The sequence below is a fragment of the Pseudopodoces humilis genome, chromosome 5 (assembly GCF_049639895.1).
Source record: "Pseudopodoces humilis isolate 2021_Gansu_Grassland_sample_001 chromosome 5, ASM4963989v1, whole genome shotgun sequence".
Lineage (NCBI taxonomy): Eukaryota > Metazoa > Chordata > Aves > Passeriformes > Paridae > Pseudopodoces > Pseudopodoces humilis.
The window spans coordinates 69876044-69898533 of record NC_142204.1 but is presented as its reverse complement, the minus strand read 5'-3'; positions in this window follow the sequence as shown (position 1 = coordinate 69898533).

Here is a 22490-nt window from a genome sequence, read left to right as displayed (position 1 = left end):
TATTTCACTGCAGGGTGCTTTCAACCTCCGAGCACATCAAGTGATTTCATATTGCTGGACAGGAACGATCCTGTGAGACAGCTTCCATCATCCCCACTCCTTTTAACTAAGGCAGCCAAACCCCCAAGTTGGTGTGGGCAATAAAAGGAGTTGTTATCGCAGACATGATTTGATCCTGGATTTCCAAACCCCGGGGCCTGTGCTGAGGCTGTCAGCCAATATCACAGCCTGTTTCTGTTTAATATTTTCTTTCTCTGTTGCTCAGCCCCACACAGCATCACAATAGGAGGCAGCGCTTTCTGCTCGGCTCCACCTGCTAATGGTGCCTCTCACTGTGTTTTTCTTCTGATGCTGCACCACAAGGTACTTATTCCTTTAAAATAACAACTTTTAAATAAATTTTAAAACTCCCTAAAGTAGGTATGGTAGCAACAGATAAGGTTCCTGAAAAGGATGCATTTTGAGTGTGAATTCTCTTGTGCCTCATGGGGTTGAGGCTCACCTTGCTTGCAGGCAAAGGTCTTACAGGAGTTCATTTCTCTCTGGATTCCCAGGGGAGTTGCAGTCAGCCTGTAATCTTTCTTTTCCTTGCTGCTCCCCTTTGCTTGGCTCTATTAAACTTCCAAAAACGCTCACAGAATCACAGAATGGTTTGGGTTGGAAGGGACCTTAAAGATCACCCAGTTCCAGCCCTCTGCCATGGGCAGGGACACCTTCCACTATCCCAGGTTGCTCAAAGCTCCATCCAGCCTGGCCTTGGGCACTTCCAGGGATCCAGCGGCAGCCACAGCTTCTCTGGGCAATTTTCACTTCTCCATCTATTAAATTCAGATGAAGACACCCACCAAGTTCAACAGCTCTGAGAGGTGCTGGAGAGGCAGGTATGGAAGTGTGGCTCCAAATAAATGGTGCCCAAGCACGTCAGCCTTGCTTCCTTGGGAACCCAAGCTAACAGGGAACAGTAAAAATTCTCTTTGGAAAACGGCTGGAACAAATCCTGTTGAATGTATAATGTGGATAATGTTCCAGCGTCTGGGAGAAGTGCTAAGAGAACCAGAGCAGAGCGATAAGTGCATCATTCATAAGCACCAGCTTCTTTAACAAATGTGGTTCCTTATTATGCTCATGAATTATACATGGAGGAATCACAATTCCTGACGGTGTTCGGCGCTCGCAGTCACTGGGTTCAACCGTGTGACTGCACGGACCAGGCACCGGCGCCACTCTGGGGCTGATTCCATTTGGGTGGGATCATTCTGGCTGGCCAGAAAGCATGGCTGCTCCTGACTGACTGATTATTTCAACAGCTTCAGCCTTGATGTAAATCTCTCAGCTGTGAATATTCAGTTGTAAATTTGATTTACAGTTTCTATAAGCTGGTAAAACTTCACCTAGACTGGCAAAACTGTTACTGAGCTGAAAGATCCCACCCATTCAAACACAAATCTAGCAAACCTCTTGGAATATGGAAGGGAACAGAAGCAAAATACTATTGACAGCATTTGCTAAAGATTCTTCATCAGATTTCAGTTTTGCAACCCATAAAGCACATCTGTATCGTATTAAATCAAACAGACCATCCTAATAAATCATTTTCAGGAATAAAGCCCCTGAGGGAGAGGTCCAAAAGTCAGACTGCTTTCTATGCCATCAGAGACAGCAGCGACCCGCCCTCCTCCTGCCCTCTCCATCTGCAGGGAGCGAGAAGCAGCAATTAACCAGCCTGGGGATGTGTTCCTTCCTTGGGCTGAATGACTCCCTGAGCCCAAAAAGTTCAGGTGTGACCCTGTTTGGTGGCAAGCCTGGCTTGGGTTCAGGCAGCCAGTGGTGAATTGAGCTCTAAGGTCAAGCTGAGTTGGCAAAGTGGAAAAACCCAGAGAGCAGCAGCCTGAAATCACACCCCGAGTGCCCTGATCCCAGAGCGGTGCCCCAGCCGTGTGCCAGGCTCAGGACACCAGGTCCTGGGCTCTGGCTCTTCTCCCACTCAAAGATGTGGTCCTGATTTTGGAGACCTGATCCTAAGCTTGGCTCAGCTCCAGGATGGAGGAAATGACTCAAGTGACTCTTTGGCAGCAGCGGTGAAGAGGAAATAATAAAGAAATGCTTGAAAATAAAAATATACCATCATTAACAAAGGACAGTGATAATCCATCAGAGTTTTTGTGGGTTTTTTTCCCCCAGGTGAACAACCAAACTCAGAGGGAAGCAGCACATGGTTCAGATTCTTGTTGTACCTGGGACTGTATGTATGGACCAGGATGGGCTGTGCAAGGAACACAAACCCAGAGCAAAGGAGTCACCTCACCCCAGTGATGGTTCCACCTCCTGTGTTTGGCACAGGAGACAGCAGATGGACTCAGATTGAAGGACACATAAATGAATATGAGATCTCAGTGACAAAGCCACTTGCCCAGCCAAAGTCACACACTTCTGGAGTCTGTGAGGCTTGGATCCACCCACTTGTGTTGTGGAGCCAGACTCTAAGCTCAGTAATTCTGCTGATGGTGGAGTGTGGTGTCTCTTTTATGGGGAGATGGATTGTACCCTAAGGGTTTGTCCTTCTCTGCATTTACTGCAAACTCAGAGCAGGATTTAGTAGTTGTTTTGTCATCTACAGTCAACACATCCCCGGCAGACACTCAACAGTTCAGCTCTTGCCCCATTTGAGATAACTTGTTTTAGTGTCTTGGTATTTAAGGTTTAAGTGATGGACAAGCAAAGAGGAAATTCAGAATACTCTCATGGCTTGACCCAATGGCAACAGGATTTGTGCTCAGAAGAACCAGTCCTACCTCTTCTCACTCACTGACACCTGAACACATCTTCTCCCAGACTAGGAAAAATTCATGAAAAATTTCTTCACCAAAAGAGCTGTCAAGCACTGGAAAAGGCTGCTCAGGGCAGTGGTAGAGTCATGATCCCTGAAGGAATTTAAATGACATGTAGATATGGCACTTGGAGAAATGGTTTAGTGTTGGCCTCGGCAGTGCTGGGTTAATGGTTGGACTTGATGGTGTTAGAGGTCTTTTCCAACCCAAATGATTCTGTGATTCTGTACTCAAAGGGCCTTGTAGGAGAACAGTTAAATAAAGCCTTTGAGATTTTGGTGCAATGATCTGTTCCAGCTGGAAGAGAGGTGAAGTTCCCTGCTGTGCCACAAGTTTGCTTTTTGGTTTTGTGTGCTTGGACATGAAGAACTGACTGCTCACCCAGCCATTCATCCCAGTTCAGTGTTTCCTGTGAGATCCTGCATGCTGGGAACTGGCAGGAACACCTTGAATGCACTTGAAAGCACGGGGCTGAAGGGAGTAAATACCTTTTGGGGAACTAGAAAGAAGCCAGCCAAGAACTCTGATTGTCTTTGGATTAGGCTGGTTTTGTGCAGGTTTTTGTGTCTGCACTGGCCCCACAAGGCCCATGTGGACCAAACTCAGAGCCCCTGGTGTGGGGCTGGCTCCCTCCCTTCCTCCCCACCCATGCTGCTCACGAGGACCTGCCTGACAAAATGAAGCTGCAATGTCTCCACCCCCAAGAATTTCTGCTTAATAAATAGTCCAGTGGGTAATAAAACCAACCATTCCTGCTGGTTTGTCCCACTGGATGGAGGGGGCCTCGCATGCCGAGGGATCTTGGGACTTGGTAGAATTTTGTTTTCACGTCATTATTTTGAAATGTCAGGGCCACTTTGCATTTTGCTGCTTGACATCAACAGGAGCCACCCCACCAGCCATATGGGACAGGACAGGGAACAGGGAGCTGGCTCCAGCTCTGGCAGAGCCTCAGCCTGGGATAGATTTGCAGAAGCCACCACTGAGCCTGTGCAGAGTCCCAGTGCTACAGTCAGGAAAAGAGGCAGCTCTGCTTCCAATGTGTTTCCTCTGCTGTCCTCCCACCCTCGCTCCTACGAGCTCCTCATCATCATTTTTACAGCACAGCTGACAATTCCCTCCCTTATTTTCTGTCCCTGAGAACTCTCTGTTCAAAGCACCGGCAAGAACTGCCAGGTATTTAGACGGAGGGCTCGCACAGGTTCCCCTTAAGAGCTGTTTCTCCACTATGTACCTGCTTTTTGCCTTGTGCAGTCTGCAAAGTATTCAAGGGGGCAAAGACATATTCACCCTCTGGGCTCCTGGCTTTTTGTGGAAAGAGCATCAAAAGCTCCAACCTTTCCAAGCTGTGCTGCAGAGCTTCTTGCGGAGTCATCTCTGTCCTCTGGCAGTGACCGTCTCGTTAAAATACAGGCTCCCATTATCTCTGACTCGGCCAGGAGTGTTACAGGTGCCTTGCTGGGCCTGCACGTGTTTCTCCTGCAAATGCATCACTTTCCTCTGGTCAGGCTGCTTTTTCCAACCCTTCCCACAGCCACTCATTGATCCTTTCAAGCAAATTGCAAAGCAAACAAAGAAAGAGAAACAAACCAAACCACAACCCCCAAATACAATACAAAACACAAACACCCCAAGCCTCATCAACCTGTCTAGTTTAAAGCCAGAGAATATATTAAAAATTTCCATCATGGAAATTTCCTAGCTCAGCATGGAGATTTCCCAGTATATTAGACTCTTCTGTTTTTCAGGGCTGCAAGCAAAGAATGGAAATTTCCAATTACTGCATCAAAGGCTGCTGCTCTCCTGACAGTCTGCTTAGCAGGGGTCATCTGCTCCTGTAGGACATTAAATAATTTAAGGGAGGGACAGGGAGGATTTGCTCAGCTGCACCATTTCCTGCACGAGGCATGAGCATTTCCTCTGCTGCTTGGTGGAAGGGAAGGATCTCCGTAGCTGAGAAAGGCCTCAGGGTCAGGATTTTGGGAAATGCTTCTCCCTCACGCTGGCAGACCTGGTGTGCAGAGGTGGGACCAGAGAGTCTGGTCACCTTTGCCTTGACTGGAGCTGTCCAGCTCTTAACCTGTTGCACAGTTGAATTCCCACCACTGGGATGCACAGGCAGAAATCTCTCTACCAATGGATAATCACGTTTTTTTTCTTCTCAGAGCACTGGACTGGGAGGAGAGGGAAGGAAGAAATATTCCAAATGGAGAAGGGTTCATACAAACCACCTGCTTTGCAGTTGTGCCCCACCAGCACAGGCTGCAAAAAATGCTTCACTGGCCACCCCCAGGCAGGGTGTGGATGGACGCAGTCAGAAAGGCAGAACCAGCCCCTGCTTTCTTCTCCCACTCCACCACAGGACCAGCAGAGCCCACCAAGCCCTGGCATGGTGTTTGGCAAAGGGGGGTGATGCACTCTGGGGTTTAATTAGTTTGTGCCTGTGGATGGTGTTGGAGCTCCCAGCTGCAGGTCCTGTACAAAAGTGTCAAGTAATGCCATTACACGGGGATTTTCCTTAACAAGTCTCGGTGCTGCAAGACGAGAAACGCTCGGGATGATGCCATTAACAGTAACCAGCTCATCTCCTTTGGCAAAAGCAGTGGGGAAGGAGGAAAGGGAGGGAGGGAGGAGAAATGAATACATATGAGTCCTAGGAGAATTGAGATTTTAACTCGGTGTCTGATTTTTCACAGGCCGTATCTTATCTGTCTTTGTAAATCTGGCTCCGGGGCATTTAAAGGAGCTCTTTTGTACTAATGCCTCTCCTAAACTCTGATAGTTACAGCGTGTTTTTTGTAGGTCCCAGCTCATTACAGAGGTAATCATGTGAGCCAGTTTATTTAAAAGGGAAACTAGATCTGAATGTTCTCCAAATCCAGAACACCTTTTACGAGCATGAGTCTGCAGTAGTAACTGCCTGTATTTCTGCAGCCTTTCACATCCAAGAAATTCAGGACCCTTTACCAAGCAAAGTTGATGTTGTTTACCTTACAGTGACAGAGAAATGGAGAGGAAAAAGGGCTGGTCTCAACATTTCTTTCAGATTTATTGGTAAAACATGATTAGAAGCTCGGTTTTGTTGGCTCATATACGTTCTCCACCCTCTCAGTTTTAAAAATAAGTCAGGCTGATTGTAGTCAAGCTCAAGAGCAGGTATTTGTAGCATCTGAGAATCAACATGGGTCACAGAGTTGAAGAACAAAGTCAAATGAACTTTTCTATGAGTTCATCTTCATAACACATTACAGAAAATGCAACTGTTGTTAAGAGGAACGTCAGCATGAGTCAGGTATAAGACAAGTTTCCTGCAGCCAGTAGAAAAGAACATCTCCAAGCCTTCTCAAAATTAAAAGAGATCATTTCTGACACAAATGGTCTTGCACCAAATGTGAGCCAACTGGTTCAAGCCTCATTATGACAGATAAAATTATATTTATCACTGGGCTGGAATCTGGTGGCTGTTCACAGCCTCGTGAACATCACCTGCAACAGCATTTGAGAGAACAGACCCGAAGAGAGACACAGCAGCTGGTGGCACAGTAGGTTTCCCAAAGCTGTGGAGAGAAATGGGATTAAACATTGAGATAGAGCCCCCTGAGTGGAAAAGGCAAGGTTGAGAGGAAGAGGTTTTTTTAGGATGCCCAAAACACTGAAGTGTTCAGCATGGTGCTCATCTTGGATGAAGAGCAAGATGAAAGCAGCGAGAAGAAATAAAAAGCAGAATATAATCAGCAAAAAGCATGGGAAGAAGGGGATGTAGACCCTGGATAGAAAGTGTCATGCACCAGTTAATTAAGAGAACTGTAGCTTTGAGAGGCAACACAGGATTGTTGGGCTGAGGGGCACAAGGAAGATAAGGAGAAGTACTTAAGGTAAATGAGGAGCAAAGGGAGTGCTTGCAGTGGAGATGTTAAATCACTGCCAAAAGGGAAGAGGGCTACCAAGCCTCAGTGCTTGATGCAGCCGCCTGCTTTGCCTTTCTAAGCAGCTGATGGAGAGAGACACCTCTCCTGGAGAGTGATTCAGTCACTCCAGAGATGGGTGGGATGAGCTGCTTTCTAAAACTGCTTCCCTCCATTGACTAGAGAGGGGGAGGCCAGACTTGGCTCACACCGAACACCTGACGTTTTGGCAGCTAAAATTAGGTGAGACGAGTCTCATCTGTTGGTAGAACCAGGGAGGATATTGGATATCTACTACAGACAAATATTTTTAGATTAGCCATTGAGGAAATTTGCATCAAGTGGTCCTCAGGAGCTGCCTCCATAGGCCTCTGGATTGCTAATATTTCTGCAAGCCTTGGCATATGGAGGAGCTCCTGAAGGCCAGGAGAAGGATAATCACAGAATCATCCAATCCTAGAATGGTTTGGGTTGGAAGGAACTTTAAGATCATCTATTCCAACCCATCTGCCAAGGGCAGGGACACCTTCCACTGGATCAGGTTGCTCCAAGCCCCATCCAGTGCTGATTGATGACGAGGCAAGCAGGACAGCACAAGTGATTACAGGCATGACAACAGTCCCATGCAAAACAGTGGACATACAATTCAGTCCATATGGAATAAAATGACAAGAATATAATCAACATCAATTAAACTGATTTTGATTGAAAAGCAGCATTTTTAACTGAATTTGGCTTAGCATTCTTGAGTGAAATGGCAGGTTTATTTGATAGAGGCAATGATGGCAGTACAAAATGCTCAGACCTTTGTCCTTGCACTCATACTCCATACTCACTCATTGGGGATATATTTCCATTAAAAAACTGGCACTGAAAATTATCACAAATTATTATTTGCAAAATGGATTAAAAAGTGCATGCCTGGCAGACCTCTAATTCCAGTTTTGGCTGGGAATTAGCACCAAATGCAATTTGGAAGGTGAGGTGTCACAGGGACGGGAGTCTGGTGGTAAACACAAGAGTCACTGCTGCTGATGTGCTTCTTCCTGATCACACATGGTGGGATGAACAGATTGCCTCGGGCTCCCCAAGCAAACTTTGCTCATTTAAATACTTGCTAATGGCAAATCCTCCCCCAAGGGAGAAGGATGGCCGGTCATCCCTGTCTGCTGAAGGATTGTACTCTGAAAGATGGGATTTCAGGAAACAGAGAACTCAATATGGTCTCCCAGTGTGAGAGTGGTTGAAACGGTTGATGCAAACCCTCTGTAAGAAGCACATCCTCCTTTCTGTGCGTGGTGGGGAGCTCTGTCCTGCTTGTGGTTGTGAGAAGATGTTGGAAAAAGGGTAAAAGGATCAGGAAAGAAATATCACATCCAGAGTAAGGAATGGAGCTGTGGAAGGATCTGGAGCCCCAGGAGAGGCTGAGGGAGCTGGGAAAGGGGCTCAGCCTGGAGAAGAGGAGGCTCAGGGGGGACCTTGTGGTTCTGCACAACTCCCTGACAGGAGTGGGTGGCCAGGAGGGGTCAGGCTCTTCTCGCCAGGAACCAGCAATAGGATGAGAGGAAATAGCCTGAAGCTGCACCAGAGAATGTTTAGATTGGACATTAGGGAAAATTTCTTCTGAAAATATTGTCAAGCACAGGCTTCCCAGGGAAGTGGTGGAGTCCCCATCCCTGGAAGTGTTCAGAAGACATGTGGATATATCATCTGGGGACGTGGTTTAGTGGGAAGTTTGGCAGTGCTGGGTTAATTGGTTGTTTGATGATCTTAGAGGGCTTTTCCAGCTGTCATGATTCCATGATCCTGTGATCAATGCCTCGGATGCTGGAAGCAAAGTTTTGGAGGGAGTGGTCAGGAAGTTCTGGCTTTTAGCTGCTGATAAGCTGGGCAGAAGTTTGCCTTCCACAGGATGTGAGAGAATAGACTCTCATGGGCTCTTTAAGCATCAAACAGTCACAGCAAGACCCAGTGGCTCCAAGTGGAAGCCAGACAAGCTCAAAGAGCAGAAGAGCTTCAAGACCACAGCAGGAAACCTGATCTACCACTGGAATGAGTGGTGAAATGAGTGGTGGCTCCTTCCCTGCGTGATACCTTTCTGGGCTGGAGCATGTGGGCATGTGCAGGGACCCTCATGCTGGGCAAACCAGGGAAATGCATCAGCTCATCACCTCAGAAAGGCCCAACCAGATGATCTCACACACCACTCATGACTCTGATTTGAACTCCCCGCATCTCCCTGGGCTGGGGCATTTGCCAAGCCCATCTCCCCTTGAAGGGGAGCTCTGTGTCAGAAGAAGGAACCATGCAGAGCCAGCAGTGCCTCCCCCTGAGCCAACTGTGCACCACTCACTGTTTGGGATTTGCTCCAGCACTTTGGGCTTTTTATCACGTCCCTGCTGCCGGTCACACGGCGCTGACAAGGCCCTGACTCACGACGGGATGTGCCGTGTGTGCGTGACTCCATCTGCCTCCCTGACCCACTGCTCATGTACCTAATGACTGCTGGGTGATTTCAGGGTTTGGACGTTTTCCTCGCACCACTCGGATGACTTCAGCCACAATATTTCCCCGAATGCCGACGGCTGCTTTTGCTGCAGACACTTCAGCACTGGCAGCTGTTTTGGCAGCATTTTGTGTTGGGATGGAGGACACCGAATACACCAGCAGCCAATTTTGGGGTTTGCAGCCTGTGGCTGGGGTGGTGACACCCCAGTGGTGCTGCTGGCACTGGTCTCGTTGCCAGCCAGGCGATTCCCCGTGACTGCTCAGCTCAGCAGGGATGAGCCGTGCCACCCACAGCCTGAGCACAGGCTGGGGAGGGAGATGTTCTGCACAGGATCTGCCTCAAAAAACACCTTCTCTCCCAGGAGTCTCCCACCACGTGGAGAACCAGACGACTGGAAGATGGTGGCGTCTTACAAAGTAGGGTTTGGCCCCCTCACAGCTTGGGAAGGAGACTTGTAAGGAAAAGGCAGATGCTCCGGGAAGTGCTGTGTGTGAACTAGCACATGATGCTCCTTGCCGGTGTGAGAGGGATTTTATAGAGCAGAGGATGGAGATGGTGCAAGGTGCCCTGGCCACATGGAGGAAACACCCTCCTTTCCATGTCCCACCTCTTGGGTGATAGCAAACCTGTGCACTCATTCCCCTCAGTTTCCCTGTTTATAAAACCCAGGTCCATAACCTGAGCAATACAATGATCCCTAGCTGCATCCTACGCCTGAGGTGGGAAAGAAACGACATGGCCACAGACTACAGAAGGTCTTATTCTTCCAAATGTTCTTCTTGACTGAACCTATTCATTTTCTTAAAAATTGCTCCCTGTGAGTGTGGTGAGGTCCTGGCACAGATTGCCCAGAGAAGCTGTGGCTGCCCCTGGATCCCTGGAAGTGTCCAAGGCCAGGTTGGAGAGGGGTTTGGAGCATCCAGGGTAATGGAAGGTGTCTCTGGCAATGGCAGGGGGTTGAAACTGGATGAGCTCTAAGGTCCCTTCCAGCCCAAACCATTCTGAGATTTCTTCAGGCATCCTTTGGATACTTGGCCACCCAGGTGGAATTTCTCCTCATCCTCCACAGAGAAGGTAAGGGGATTTCCCCCCTGCCCCATTCAGACAGGTTGTGTGTTGTCTCTTTGGAGGCACCACCCAGCACTGTGGAGGATGCACCAATTTAATCCCATAATTAACCCCGATAAATAATGAAAATATCGCTGAATAATTCAGTCTAACCTTTCACACTCAAAGGACAGTGTTTTATGGACTGTAACACATTTTCCAGATGGGCCCTACCTCTCTCTTCATACTGTGGACTTCCAGGGACTAATAAATAAATATGATATAATATAGGATGCCTTTGTGCCAGCCAGTTATACTTTTAAAACAGACTCAGAGATGTGCCACATGAGATGGCAAAAATTACTCCAGTAGCCCAAAAAATGCATTGCCAAGGCTTTTTTTATGGGATGCCCAAGCAATGATGCAATCTGATGCTTCTTGCAGCTTCACTATATCATGCAGAGACAGAAAGAGAAGTGTGCAGAAAGTATCCAAAAGTCCTGGGCTGAAATCCCAGAAAATCTGGTGGCAGGATTTCCATCCATTTCAGTAGAGCCAGGACATCTCCCCTGAGAATTCCTGCTGGCTCTGCTGGGCTGTGTGTCCATCTTCAACTTTTTTTTTTTGCTGTTACCAGTACAAAGGACACAGGAGCCCGTTTTACTCACAGGGGTGTTGGGCAATTTAACTCCCCCATTTTTGCATGGTGGGTGAGAATTACCTTTTTTTGAAGGGTCAAAATTACCTCATTATTCTCTTTCATGCCTGCATTTCTGCCCATGCTGAAGAGTAGAAGCAGATTCGTGCTCCCAGGCCATGCTGTGCCTTCAGATGTGAGGTTTGTTGATGGAGTTCTGACCCCTCCCTCCGTCCTCTCTCATTACAGGCTTTAAACTGTGGCCAATTAATATGAATAATGGGATCAGAGGTGGGTTTTCCTGACGTTTCCTCTTTCCTGCCTGGGACACAGGTGAAATCCAGCCCAGTGGGATGCCTGGGTGGAAGCTGGACCAACATTATGCCATTGTTTCATAGGGATCCATCCGTCCATCCATCATCTGGGCAACTCATGGATTCTTCTGCTCCAATTTTTCTGGTCCAAAAGTAAAGTACAAGCTCCACATATTTTTTCAGGTACTTTCACCATGCAAGTCCCTATTGCTCTATGTTCATCCTGGACCTTGGGTTTATATCTTCCAAAAAAAAAAAAAAAAGCAACAAAACCAGAGCTCAGACTATGCTGGGGGCGTTTCTCTGGGAAAGCTTCACAGGTCTTCATTGCCCATGGAATCCAACTCTGATGGAAAGAACCATTCCCAGATGGTTTGATTCCCCAGTGAAATTTGTGATGGTTGCAAATCCCTTCAAATCACAGAATCATAGAATCACTAAGGTTGGAAAACACCTCAATATCATCAAGTCCAACTTTGACTGAAAGGATCAAAGGATGGTGGAGTGTCCTGTGCCTTTTCCATTGGATGAGCAAAGGTGAGACAGGTCAGTGTGTCATGCCCATGTCTTCCTGAAAAGCCAGGAGATATTTGTGTTTAAAGACTGAAATTCCTTTTCCTAAGCAAAAGGGAGCTCCTGACACAACATCCCTGTGATCCTGAGACAACAGGAGAGGGCTTGAAATTCAAGGAGGTCAAAGTGGGGGAGACACTTTTGCCACTGGATGTGTCATGGGGGTGTCAAAGCCGAGAAGAAGGTGACATCAAAGGTGCATCACCCTGTCATGGGTAGGATGGGAAACCAAGGGATGAGTCAGAGCCAGCTGCTGGGAGGGAAACAACACTGGTGTGCTTTGTGCTGGATCTATATTCCCTTTGCTATCTCAGGCAGAGGACTGCCTTGCTGAGGTTATAGCTCAGTGTAATCACCCAGTGAGGTCCTGGAATGTTCCCTCTGAGGGATGGAGTCAACTACCTGGAGAAGTACACTGCCATCCAGCCCTGGTGGGATCTGTCCCAGCCTTACCTCTGGTATCCTGTGTGTCCTCCAGGGTCCCACATCCAATCCTCTGAGAGTTTCAACATCCCAGGTGAAATATGGGTGGTTTTCTCCATTCTCACACTGTGAGCCCAGGAGACTCATGAGGGATCTGCACAAACCCAGGGAGCCAAAGGCAATCCTAAAAAGCTCACCAGCAGACCCAGTGCAGCTTTTTCCTGGAGAACATTTTCAAGGCTTCCTTACTTCCCACATGCCAGGCAAGCCCTGGGCTAGGAAGTGCTCAGGTAAGTTGCTGCTGCTCTGCCCATCAGATTTTTCACGTGGTGATTCAGATCCCTTGTGTGGCTTTATCCCGACCACCCTGTCCTTGTGCAGCGCGGAGGCAAACGCTGCCAGGAGTTTGTGAGTTTGAATATTCCTGACTAGCAGGAAGCCAAGGTTTGAGTTGTTCAGTGCTCAGGAGTGTTAGAGGAGCCCTAAATGGCTGAATTGTTACTTGTGCTGAAAGAAGCAGGCATGGTGTTTCCAATTATTCTTCATTTCAGACAACAGTGAGCTGTTTTGGTTTATTGGAGCAGTAGCTGGGTAGAGGAACAATATTGAGTAAACGGTGCTGAAAAAGGCTCAGTGTGAGGCAACAAATTTTTCTGACATAGACCCAACCTTACTTTGGAATATTGCTGGCAAGTCAATAATAGGTATGGCAGAAATCAATCGGGAATAATGTTGCAAATGAGGCAGGGAGCACAAAAAGTTCTTTCAGTGCCGTAAATAAATCCCTGTTTGTTCAAATAAGTAGCATTTATGACATGATATGGAGCTTCCAAAAGCAGAGATTTGGGCAAACAGGGGAAGAAGTTGAATTTATTAAGCAGACAAGAAATAGGTAGCCTCTTCTTTTCCTCCCAACAGCGTAGAGATGAAATATAAGAAACAAAATGCAAGCAAAGGGTTCTGGAGCTAAAACATCTTACAAAGAGATGCAGCTGGGGGGAGGCAGTCTTCTCTTAGAGACGATGCTCTCTTGAGCATAAAATTATTTTTAGGTTACAAACCTACGTTATGATCCTATAGAATTTAGCAGGAAATTATACCTTTCTGTTGAGCTCTTAGCTGATATTAAATCAGTGCAATAGAATTTCAGAGGTTATTAAAAACTCTGTAAAAATTAAATTATTCTCTGTTTAACTCTGAAGATTTTTAAAATAACTTCCATAAAACTGAGTTACATTTCTATTGACTCCCACTGCTTTCTTTCCTTACCCAGTTCTACGAGATTTTTTCCCCATAAAGCTATATTACATAACATTAAAATTGCAGTTGATTTTCATTTGCAAGTGGACTGTCTTTCAGCTATTTTAGTATTTATTAAAATGTACAACTTGATAGTACTAAAAAGTTGGTAGCACAGCACAAAAATCACATTAAATATCTACAGATACAAATGGAAATAAAAGTGATCTTAAAATCACTTAAAATGTATTGAAATTGTAGACTTTAAACCTTGGAAGGTCTGGTATCACCTGGATATTGAAAAGACTAAGGGAGAATCAAACTGCAAACAAGAAAGGGCATTAGAAAAAAATCAGATTTTCTTAATGTATGAGACAGAGTAAGGAAATCTGGAAGGAAACTGGCAATCTTTCAGTCCATCAGAGAGTAAAAGGGGCAATTAGGATGTTGCAGAGAAGAGAAATGATTTCTTTGTGTCTGTTTCCAATCCAGAGGTTGTCAGTGAAATACTTGTTCTGTGCTTGCTCATTGCATGTAATAAATCTGGGAATATTGTCAAAGAATTAGGCTAAACCCATACTTAAACATTTTGCTGGAATAACTGCGTCAGCAGAAGCCCATGTGCTTTTTATATTTTAGCAGCAAGAAGTCAGCATAATGCAAAAGACAGCTTATTCTTCTGGAGAGAGCGTGTTTACCCAAAATTAACAAAAACTGAAGTGTCAACAGAAGGTGTGTGTAATATCCCCATTGAGGCTGCACAGCCCCATGACTTCCAGGCTGAGTCAGGGAAGACCTGCAGGGTTGAATAGCTCCTTCCACATGGAAGTGCCCAAGGGCAAGTTGGATGGGGTTTGGAGCACCCTGGGATAGTGGAAGGTGTCCTTGCCCATTGCAGGAGGTGGGACTGGATGATCTTGAAGGTCCCTTCCCACCCAAACCATTCTGGGATTCTGTGATTGGCTTAAAGAGCAAGGAGCCAGCCTGGGAGTGACAGGAAGAGCCAGCCAGGAGAGCGTGGGCAGCACCCCATGGGTGCTGCCTCAGGGGGCTTCCCGTGATAGCCCTGGTCCTCTTGCTCCAGGGCTTGTGGTATGGACCTGGTGCTCTCCCAGGGGCTTGGATGTCCCTGGCACAGAGAACAGGATGGTGCACATTGGCTGTCCTTGAGTACAGATAAAGGACATGGCCATAGAATCACAGAATCATTAAGGGCAGGAAACACCTTTAAGGTCATCCAGTTCTACCATTAACCCAACACTGCCAAACCCATCACTAATCCATGTCCCCAACTGCCACATCCACATGTCTTTTAAATCTCTTCAGGGATGGTGACTTCACCACTTTACTGAGCAGATTGTTCCAATGTTTGACCACCCTTTCCATGAACACATTTTTCCTAATATTCAACTTAATATTCAACTTCCCGTGGTGCAACTTGATGCCATTTCCTCTTGTCCTGTCCCTGGGAATGACAGAGCTCCCCCCGGCTCTCCCCTCCTGTCAAGGAGATCTGCAGAGCCACAAGGTCCCCCCTGAGCCTCCTTTTCTCCAGGCTGAGCCCCTTTCCCAGCTCCCTCAGCCTCTTCTGGGGCTCCAGAGCCTTCCCCAGCTCTGTTGCCCAGCTCTGGACACACAAAGAAGGTCCAGGAGCCAAGGATCTGATTTTTCATTGTGGGCACTGCTAATGTCCCTTTTAGAACATCCCAGGCCAAGCTTCATCCCATACAGTGGATTGTGAGATCCAGGGATCCGTTCAGAACATACACCTGTAATGCCTATTCTGGGTCCTTAGAGGACATTTTTGGATGTTCTTATGCAAACCACATCAACAACCCCCAAGAAGGAGCAGACAAGGGCCCAGGACTGTGTCCCAGCCACGGTTTGTACGTGCTGGCTGTGCTGCCAAGTGCTCTGCTTTGGGACAACCTCGCCTACTGAGTATTTCCTAGCACCTCTCTCTGAGGTGTTTATCTGGAGAAGTCACAGGAGGGCAGAAAAAGTGATGCTGGAAAAATAGGATGAACTGAAGAGCAAGAGGTCTTTAGGATTATACTTCCACGTACTTTGGGGAAAATTTGCTATGAAGTATTAAGCAATTGGAAATACATCTGTTAGTTGCATTAAAAGCATGTGACAAACCAAAGGCCTGGAGTACACCTGGGTAATGGTGTACCCTGCTATGGAAGAGTAGAGGAGTATCAGCAATAGCAGCTGTCTTATCTGGCCCTGAGTCCAACTGGCAGCACCTGGCCACCAGGATAAACTCTTTCACCCTCCAGAACAGGGACCTCGTAGTCCAACCACCCAGCAGAAGAGGTCAGAATTGTGCCCCGACATGATCTGGGACAGCATACATTAGCCTTGGCCAAAACTAGAGCTGGGACCACACTAAAAATTTAAAAATGTGGGCAACGCTTGTCCCTGTGCCCTGATCTTGATGTAGATGTCACTGTTGGATCAGACCAAGCTCCAAGCAGTCCAACAGACAACCTTCTGCGATGCCCACACGCCCAGGGGGCAGTTTGCAATAAGCAAGTCTCCACCCAGGAGGAATTCGTGACTGTGGATCTGTCTCACGTCCTGCAGCATTGCGCAAAAACAGGAAAGCTGTGCAGTCACTGTGGCTAAAAGTAAATTCATGATGAGCTAATATGTTTTGCTCTAATAGTAACGTAGTGATGTCTGGTGCTAGCTCAATAGCCAAAAATGACTGGTGATAGTTACACCCTGTGCTTTGCACAGAACAATAAATAAATGATCCAACAAGCCTTGCTCGGCTTGTCCCATTTCTTCGTTAAGGTGCAGGCAGGAGTGCCAGTCCCAAGCTCCTAGAGCCAGGAGTTGTCATGTTTTAGGCTGAGACTTCCAGCATCCTCCATTTATCACTGTCCTCAGTAGTTTTCAAAAATCTCAGCCATGAAGCAACTATCCCAAGTGAATGCGACAGAAATAGTTGTGCTGGTAAAGGCTCAGCTTGAGTCCTGTGTGATCACTGTCTACAGCCAAAGAGCTGCAGACATGCCGGGGAGAGTCCTCCAAGGTGCATCAAAGGCCACAGAACGTGTTGGGGACAGCTTATGTTCCCCAGGGCTGCTGTTGAGTGACCTGGTGAAAGTAGAGAGGCAGCTTTGAATTCCTTCAAAGAGCACCAGGTCCGTCCATCAAGAACAGCGTGATGGGATCCCACCTTTCCCACAAAGCAGAGTTTGTATTAGGTTGAGGCTGCCCTATCTCTGGAAACATTGAAGGTCAGGTTGGATGGGGCTTGGAGCAACCTGGGATGGTGGAAGGTGTCCCTGCCCGTGGCAGGGGGTTGGACCTGGGTGATATTTATAGTTCCTTCTAATCCAAACTATTCTATAAAAGAGCAGCAAGGACCTGCTAAACCTTTCCCTCTTTGGTTTCCAGCTACAGAGTGCTTCCCAAAGGAGCCAGGCAGGATCTGGCCCAGCGTGAATGATATGGCTTTCGGCTAGCGCTTTTCACCTGTGGCTCTCAAAGCATTTGGCAAGGGGCTCCCCTCACTTCCCAGTAATTGCAATAATTGCAGTAATGCACATAATGATTCAGAGGTTTTATCATTCCATACCTTTGTGCAAAGGACGTGGCACAAACCCGCCCACCTGCAACTCAAAATAATCTCCCCTCGTTAAGGTTGCAGTCATGAGTTAATTGCAGGAAAGAAAATGCAAAAGACTCCAGATGCAGTCCCAAGAAATTGTTGCTGTCATTCATCCAGCTGGCCAAAATGTGATGATCAGGATCAGTTACTCAGCAACTGACCTGGCACTGGGCTCCTTTGATTTAAGGTCCCGTAGACTCACTTGAACTTGTAGGCAGAAATAAGTTCTTCTAAGGACAGCTAGTCCCCTCTTGGAAATCTAGCACTTCTTGTGAATCCTAGAATTCCTTTGAATTGGAAAGGTGGAGTTTTTTCCACAGGGGAGCTGACTGCTTGTGAATCAGACTTCTGAAGAAAAAAATAATTTGGTGATAATTTAAGATTTCGCTAATGCACAGGACAATCTTTTGGCAACGGTGTGATGCAAGCTTGATGTTTTCAGGTTATAAACCTCAAGCAAATAAAAAGAGAGAGAAAGATGGCTTCGGAAAAGTTCCATTGGGCTGTAAGTCAGAGGCTGTTCCACAACATTTTATCTCTGAAATGTCATGCTGTACTGGCCTCAAAGCAAGAAGAACAGACGGTTCATCTAATACAATTATTTTAGGATCCTTTCATCATAAACAGTGTGCATGCCAAAATGAAAACGTATCATGGGAAAGCATTTCTCATTGAAGACTGAATCTCCTCCCTAATGTTTATTCTATGTCATGGAGAACACTAGGGGCCAAATACACTCTGGGTTAAAAACACTGGCATCAGTTCTTGCAACACAAACTTGGCAGGGATTCAGGATGTGACAGCTGAAGGAGGCTGCAGCCTCTCTTGTACCAACAAACCAGTTGGTGCCCAGTGCTGGTGAGTGAGGAAGAGGGAGGATGAAGAGAAATCTGGAGCACACTGTGGAGGTTTGCTCCCTTCTGGAGCTGCCTGGCACCCTGGATCCTGGCCATGCTGTCCCAAGAGCCTGCAAGGTGCAGAGTAGGTGGATAGCAGCAACATCCTGCTCCTGTCTTGATATAAATCCCTGCATGGTGGTGAATGTACCTCTTGGCAACAGCTCCTTGAATGCCATCCTGGGTGGCAAATCAATCTCTTCTTCATCTTTAAGAACATTCTGAAATCTTTTTCTTGGGAGAAAAAGAAAAAACAACTTTGGTTGCTGTTAGTTAAGTTGGGATACTGCAAAATTTTCTCAACGTGTTCCCATTTAGTGGATTATTTGGGCTGTTTCTTTGTTCCCACACTCTGGGCTGTTGTCTTTCTTCTTGCCAACACAATCCATACATTTAACAACAGTGACACTGCACTTCATTGTATTTAAATTCACCTTATTTCCTTGGCTTTCTCCTGCCATGAGCCTGGAACTTCCACGTCATCTTCAAGTTTATCAGTGATGATTATTATCATTTCCTCTGGGTCAATCCCAAAGACACTGAACAAGCCAGGGTCCAAAATAAATAAATGGAAGACTTCAATATCTCTAGTCTAATTGAATTTCAAATTGCATTATAAGATCTCTTGCTGAAATAGTTTTTAATCCATTTAGTATCCCAGATTAGGTTTTGTACCGTTTTCCTTTAATTGGGACTGTGTTCAGGAACTGTTCAATAACTTGCAGAAATCTAAGTAATTTATAACAGGCTTATCTTTATTAACCAAACTTACATTCTCATTAAAAAAACATTCATTTGTTTGACATGACAGACTTTCCATAAAACTGTTCAGGCATATCAATCAGGTTAGCATCCTTTAATTCATTACTAATCACAGCCTGTATCAGATTTTCTTTGATGCTGTTTGGGATCAGGTTTAAACCAATGAATTTGTAATTACCTGTGATTTTCCTATTATACAGTCTTTGGATTCTGCAAAGTCTTTGGATTCTCCTTACAAATTTATGCAGAACAGAACCAACACGCTCAGGCAGCTTTGTAATTTTGTTGGCAATCAGCTGGAACGAGCAGGACAGCAACAGGACTGCCCCAGACCCACTCATACAGGATTTCAGCATCACAGAGATTTGGGGAGGGAAAGACCTTCAGGAATCTCCAGGCTCCTCTCTCACATCCTTCCATCAGATTTCCCAGAGCCCTTCCCAGGGAAGTTTTGCAAGGATGGAGATCCCAAAAGCTCTCTGGACTCCTGTTCTAGTAATTAACTATTTTAGTTGTATTTTTCCCCCTCCTAATATCTAATTTTATCATCCTTTTCTGCCCCTTGGGTTGATTTTCTCTCGTCCCATCACTCTGCACCTTCAAGCAAAATCTGGTGTTGTCTTTTCAATAATCTCCTATAGGCAGTTAATGACAGCAAAAAGCCTCGTTACCTTAATAACCTCTACACTTCTGGGTCCCACCAAGTGCTCTCTGTGGGCCCAGGGCTGCCTCCACTGTGGAGAAATGTTCAGCTTCACCAGTAGCCCCTCTAATGTGGAACAGACTGCTCAGACATCGAGAACTGCTTGTTTAATGCTCTCTGCCAAAATAGAAGTGGGCAGATATATCCACTGAGCTTAAATGCTACCTCAGTCCTTGGACCTGCTCAGTGGAGAGTGCCCATGAGCCTGGAGAGCCTAAGGAAAGCCTTGAGCAAGAGTCAGCTGTGTGCAGTTAATGAGAAAGAAGAGGCAGGTGGATCTACATGGAACTGTAGGTCTCTATGACCTTGTAGGTTTGTGTTCTTCCTTGTTTAGAGATGTAATCATTTTATGAGGAACGGTGACCCAGAGAGCTGGGGATTTAATTTAATACATCTCACATAGGCCTGGGTTTGTTGTCTGATTTATTAAAAGATAGCAGCACAATTTTTGGTGGGGAAAAAAAAATGCCATCTGTGTACTGGGCACTATAAATCTGAAAGGGTAAAGGGATGCTTCAGCACATGGTGCACTCAGACCCCTTAATTGCATTTCCTAAAAGCCTTCTTGGTCTCACACTGAGCTGGAGAGGGGAGCCTCAGCAGGCAGGTGATCTCTGTAGTGCCTGCAGGAGCATCATCCTCATCTACTACCCTAGAAAGGGTTTTAATGAAGCCTCCTAGCTTTAAATGCAGACCCTGGGAAGAGGAGGGAAAGAGATGAGGGGATGGGAAATGTCCTCTTCCAATCCTTCTGGATGGAGAAAAAAGACAGGGTAAGGACTGGCGTATTGCAGAGGTGAACAAGGATTTAAGAGACAAACTGATCATTAATTAGATCTGCAAAAATGGAGTAAAATGAATAATGGTTTTCTATCTGGCAAATGAGCCTCTTTGCTCTGCAAAGAGGGACTGTACAAAAACTGCTTTGCAAGCCCAGCAGGAGGGTGTGAAACTGTCTTTGGAGGGAACAGAAGTGCAAATGATGGAGCAAAGTTCCTGTGGGACAAGGGCATTGGAGCTCTTTGGGATTGGACTGACTAACGGGGAGGAGATTGGTGAGGACAGGAAGGTGGGGGTTAATTAAGTTGAAAGCCGTAGCAAAACAATGGAACATCTTCCTCCAAGGAAAGGAAGGAGTGAGGGAAGCAGAAAAAGGAGGAATAACATCAAGTTGTATGTACTAAGGTGGAAAAAAAGACTAGGAACTTGTCTTTTACAGACTACATCCGTAAAAGAATAGTGTGACTGTGGAGGATTAAAATGAGAAAAAACAGGGGCAAAATGAGTTTCAATTAGGAAGGGATATAGAGGGCGATAAAAGGATGCTCTGTAACGATATTGAAATAGGAGGAAGGCAATGGAAATTATATATAACTGAATTAATGGAAAATGAGAGAACAGGAATAACAACAGAGAAAAGACTGGAGCATTCATTAGTTTTTATGCTTTAGCTATGGAGAAAAATAAAATATTTTAAAAAAAGATTATGAACTGGTATTTATCAGGACCACTTTTACTGCAGAGGATAAGACAATCCAAACTAGCAAATAAACACTGCTAAAATCATTCAGAGAAGTTAGGCAAATTCAAGTCAGCAGGACTGGATGAAGTTCCCTCTAGAGCACTTCAGGCACTGGGCAGAGCAATCTGACTCATGAGTAATTATCTGCAAGAGCTCATGGAGAAGGGAGGCGATCCCAGAGGATGTGAGAAGGGCAAACACAGTGCCTGTCTTTAAAGAAGGGGAAGCAAGACTTGGGGAACTACACAGCAGCCAGTTCAGCATGTAATGCAAAAACTGTAATACAATAAACGGTGCAATGATCTCTTTGTGAGCATTTGACTGACAATAGAAAAACATACAGTCAGTCAGGCTTGATTTGTCATGGAGGAGTGATGTTAAAACCATCCAGTTTCCATCCTTGAACTCAACAACTGTGCTGTAGAATAAGGAAGAGGGAGCATATGTCATGTATTTTGAAAGAAGCAGAGTTTTAACACCATTTCACATGACATTTCCGTAAGCTGACCAGGAACTATGATCTCTGTGAAATCATCTTAAGACATACTTGACAGAAAATAAACGTATTCACATAAGAATTACTAATTCCTTTCCTTTGGATTTAGAAGGTTTTCCAAAAGGGCTCCCTCAGGGTTTGCTCCTGGACCTGATTCTAATATTTTCATTAGTGATTTGGAAGACAAAATAAAGACTATATAAATACTCCAGAGAATGTGTTCCAAAATGTGGCTGGGAAATTTGAGTAATAATATAAAATCAACCAGATTTGGTAAGGTAAAAGGCAACAAAATATGTCAATGCAAAGTGGTAAGATGCTGGTCAAGCAGGCATTCAATAAAAAAGAGCTGTGAAAGAGGCATTGGTGAGGACACAGCTGTTGCAAAATACAGCAAATCTTATTCTGGAGCATATGAACAAGAGGAAAACATCAGAAGCAATGATTCCACTCTAACAAGGAAATACCAGGTGGGGATTTGGATGCTGTGCTAGGAGAAGGTAGAAGAATGTCAGACAAATCATACAGGGGCTGAAGGAAAGCAATGAGAATGATGAGTGGTTCAAAACAATTGGAGGATTTTCGTTGCTTTTTCCAGAAGATGAAAACTGCCTTCAAGGTATAGAAGACTTATAAAAAGGTTATTGACAATTGTTCTGGGTCCCACAGAAATAAATTTGCAAAGATTGTTGTTACTGGATAGCTGGGAAAGAAGAAGACTCCACAAATTAAACTCAAAAGCTTTCTAATTCAAAGCAAATTTCTTTGAATTATAATTTCTAAATCAATTTGTAAGTATTTTTCTCTGGAAGTTGATCAGCTTCTCTCAGGGATGTTTGGATCCTGCTCAGGGCACCAAGGAAAATTCGTGGTCTTTCTCCATCTCCTCTGTTCCATGACTGTCTCCTCAAGGTGTGACAGTGCTTCCATCTTCCCCATGCCTGACCAGAATGTGAAATATTGATGCTAATCCTGTGTTTGCACTTTAGCAGAGCTTCAAACACTCTGTTG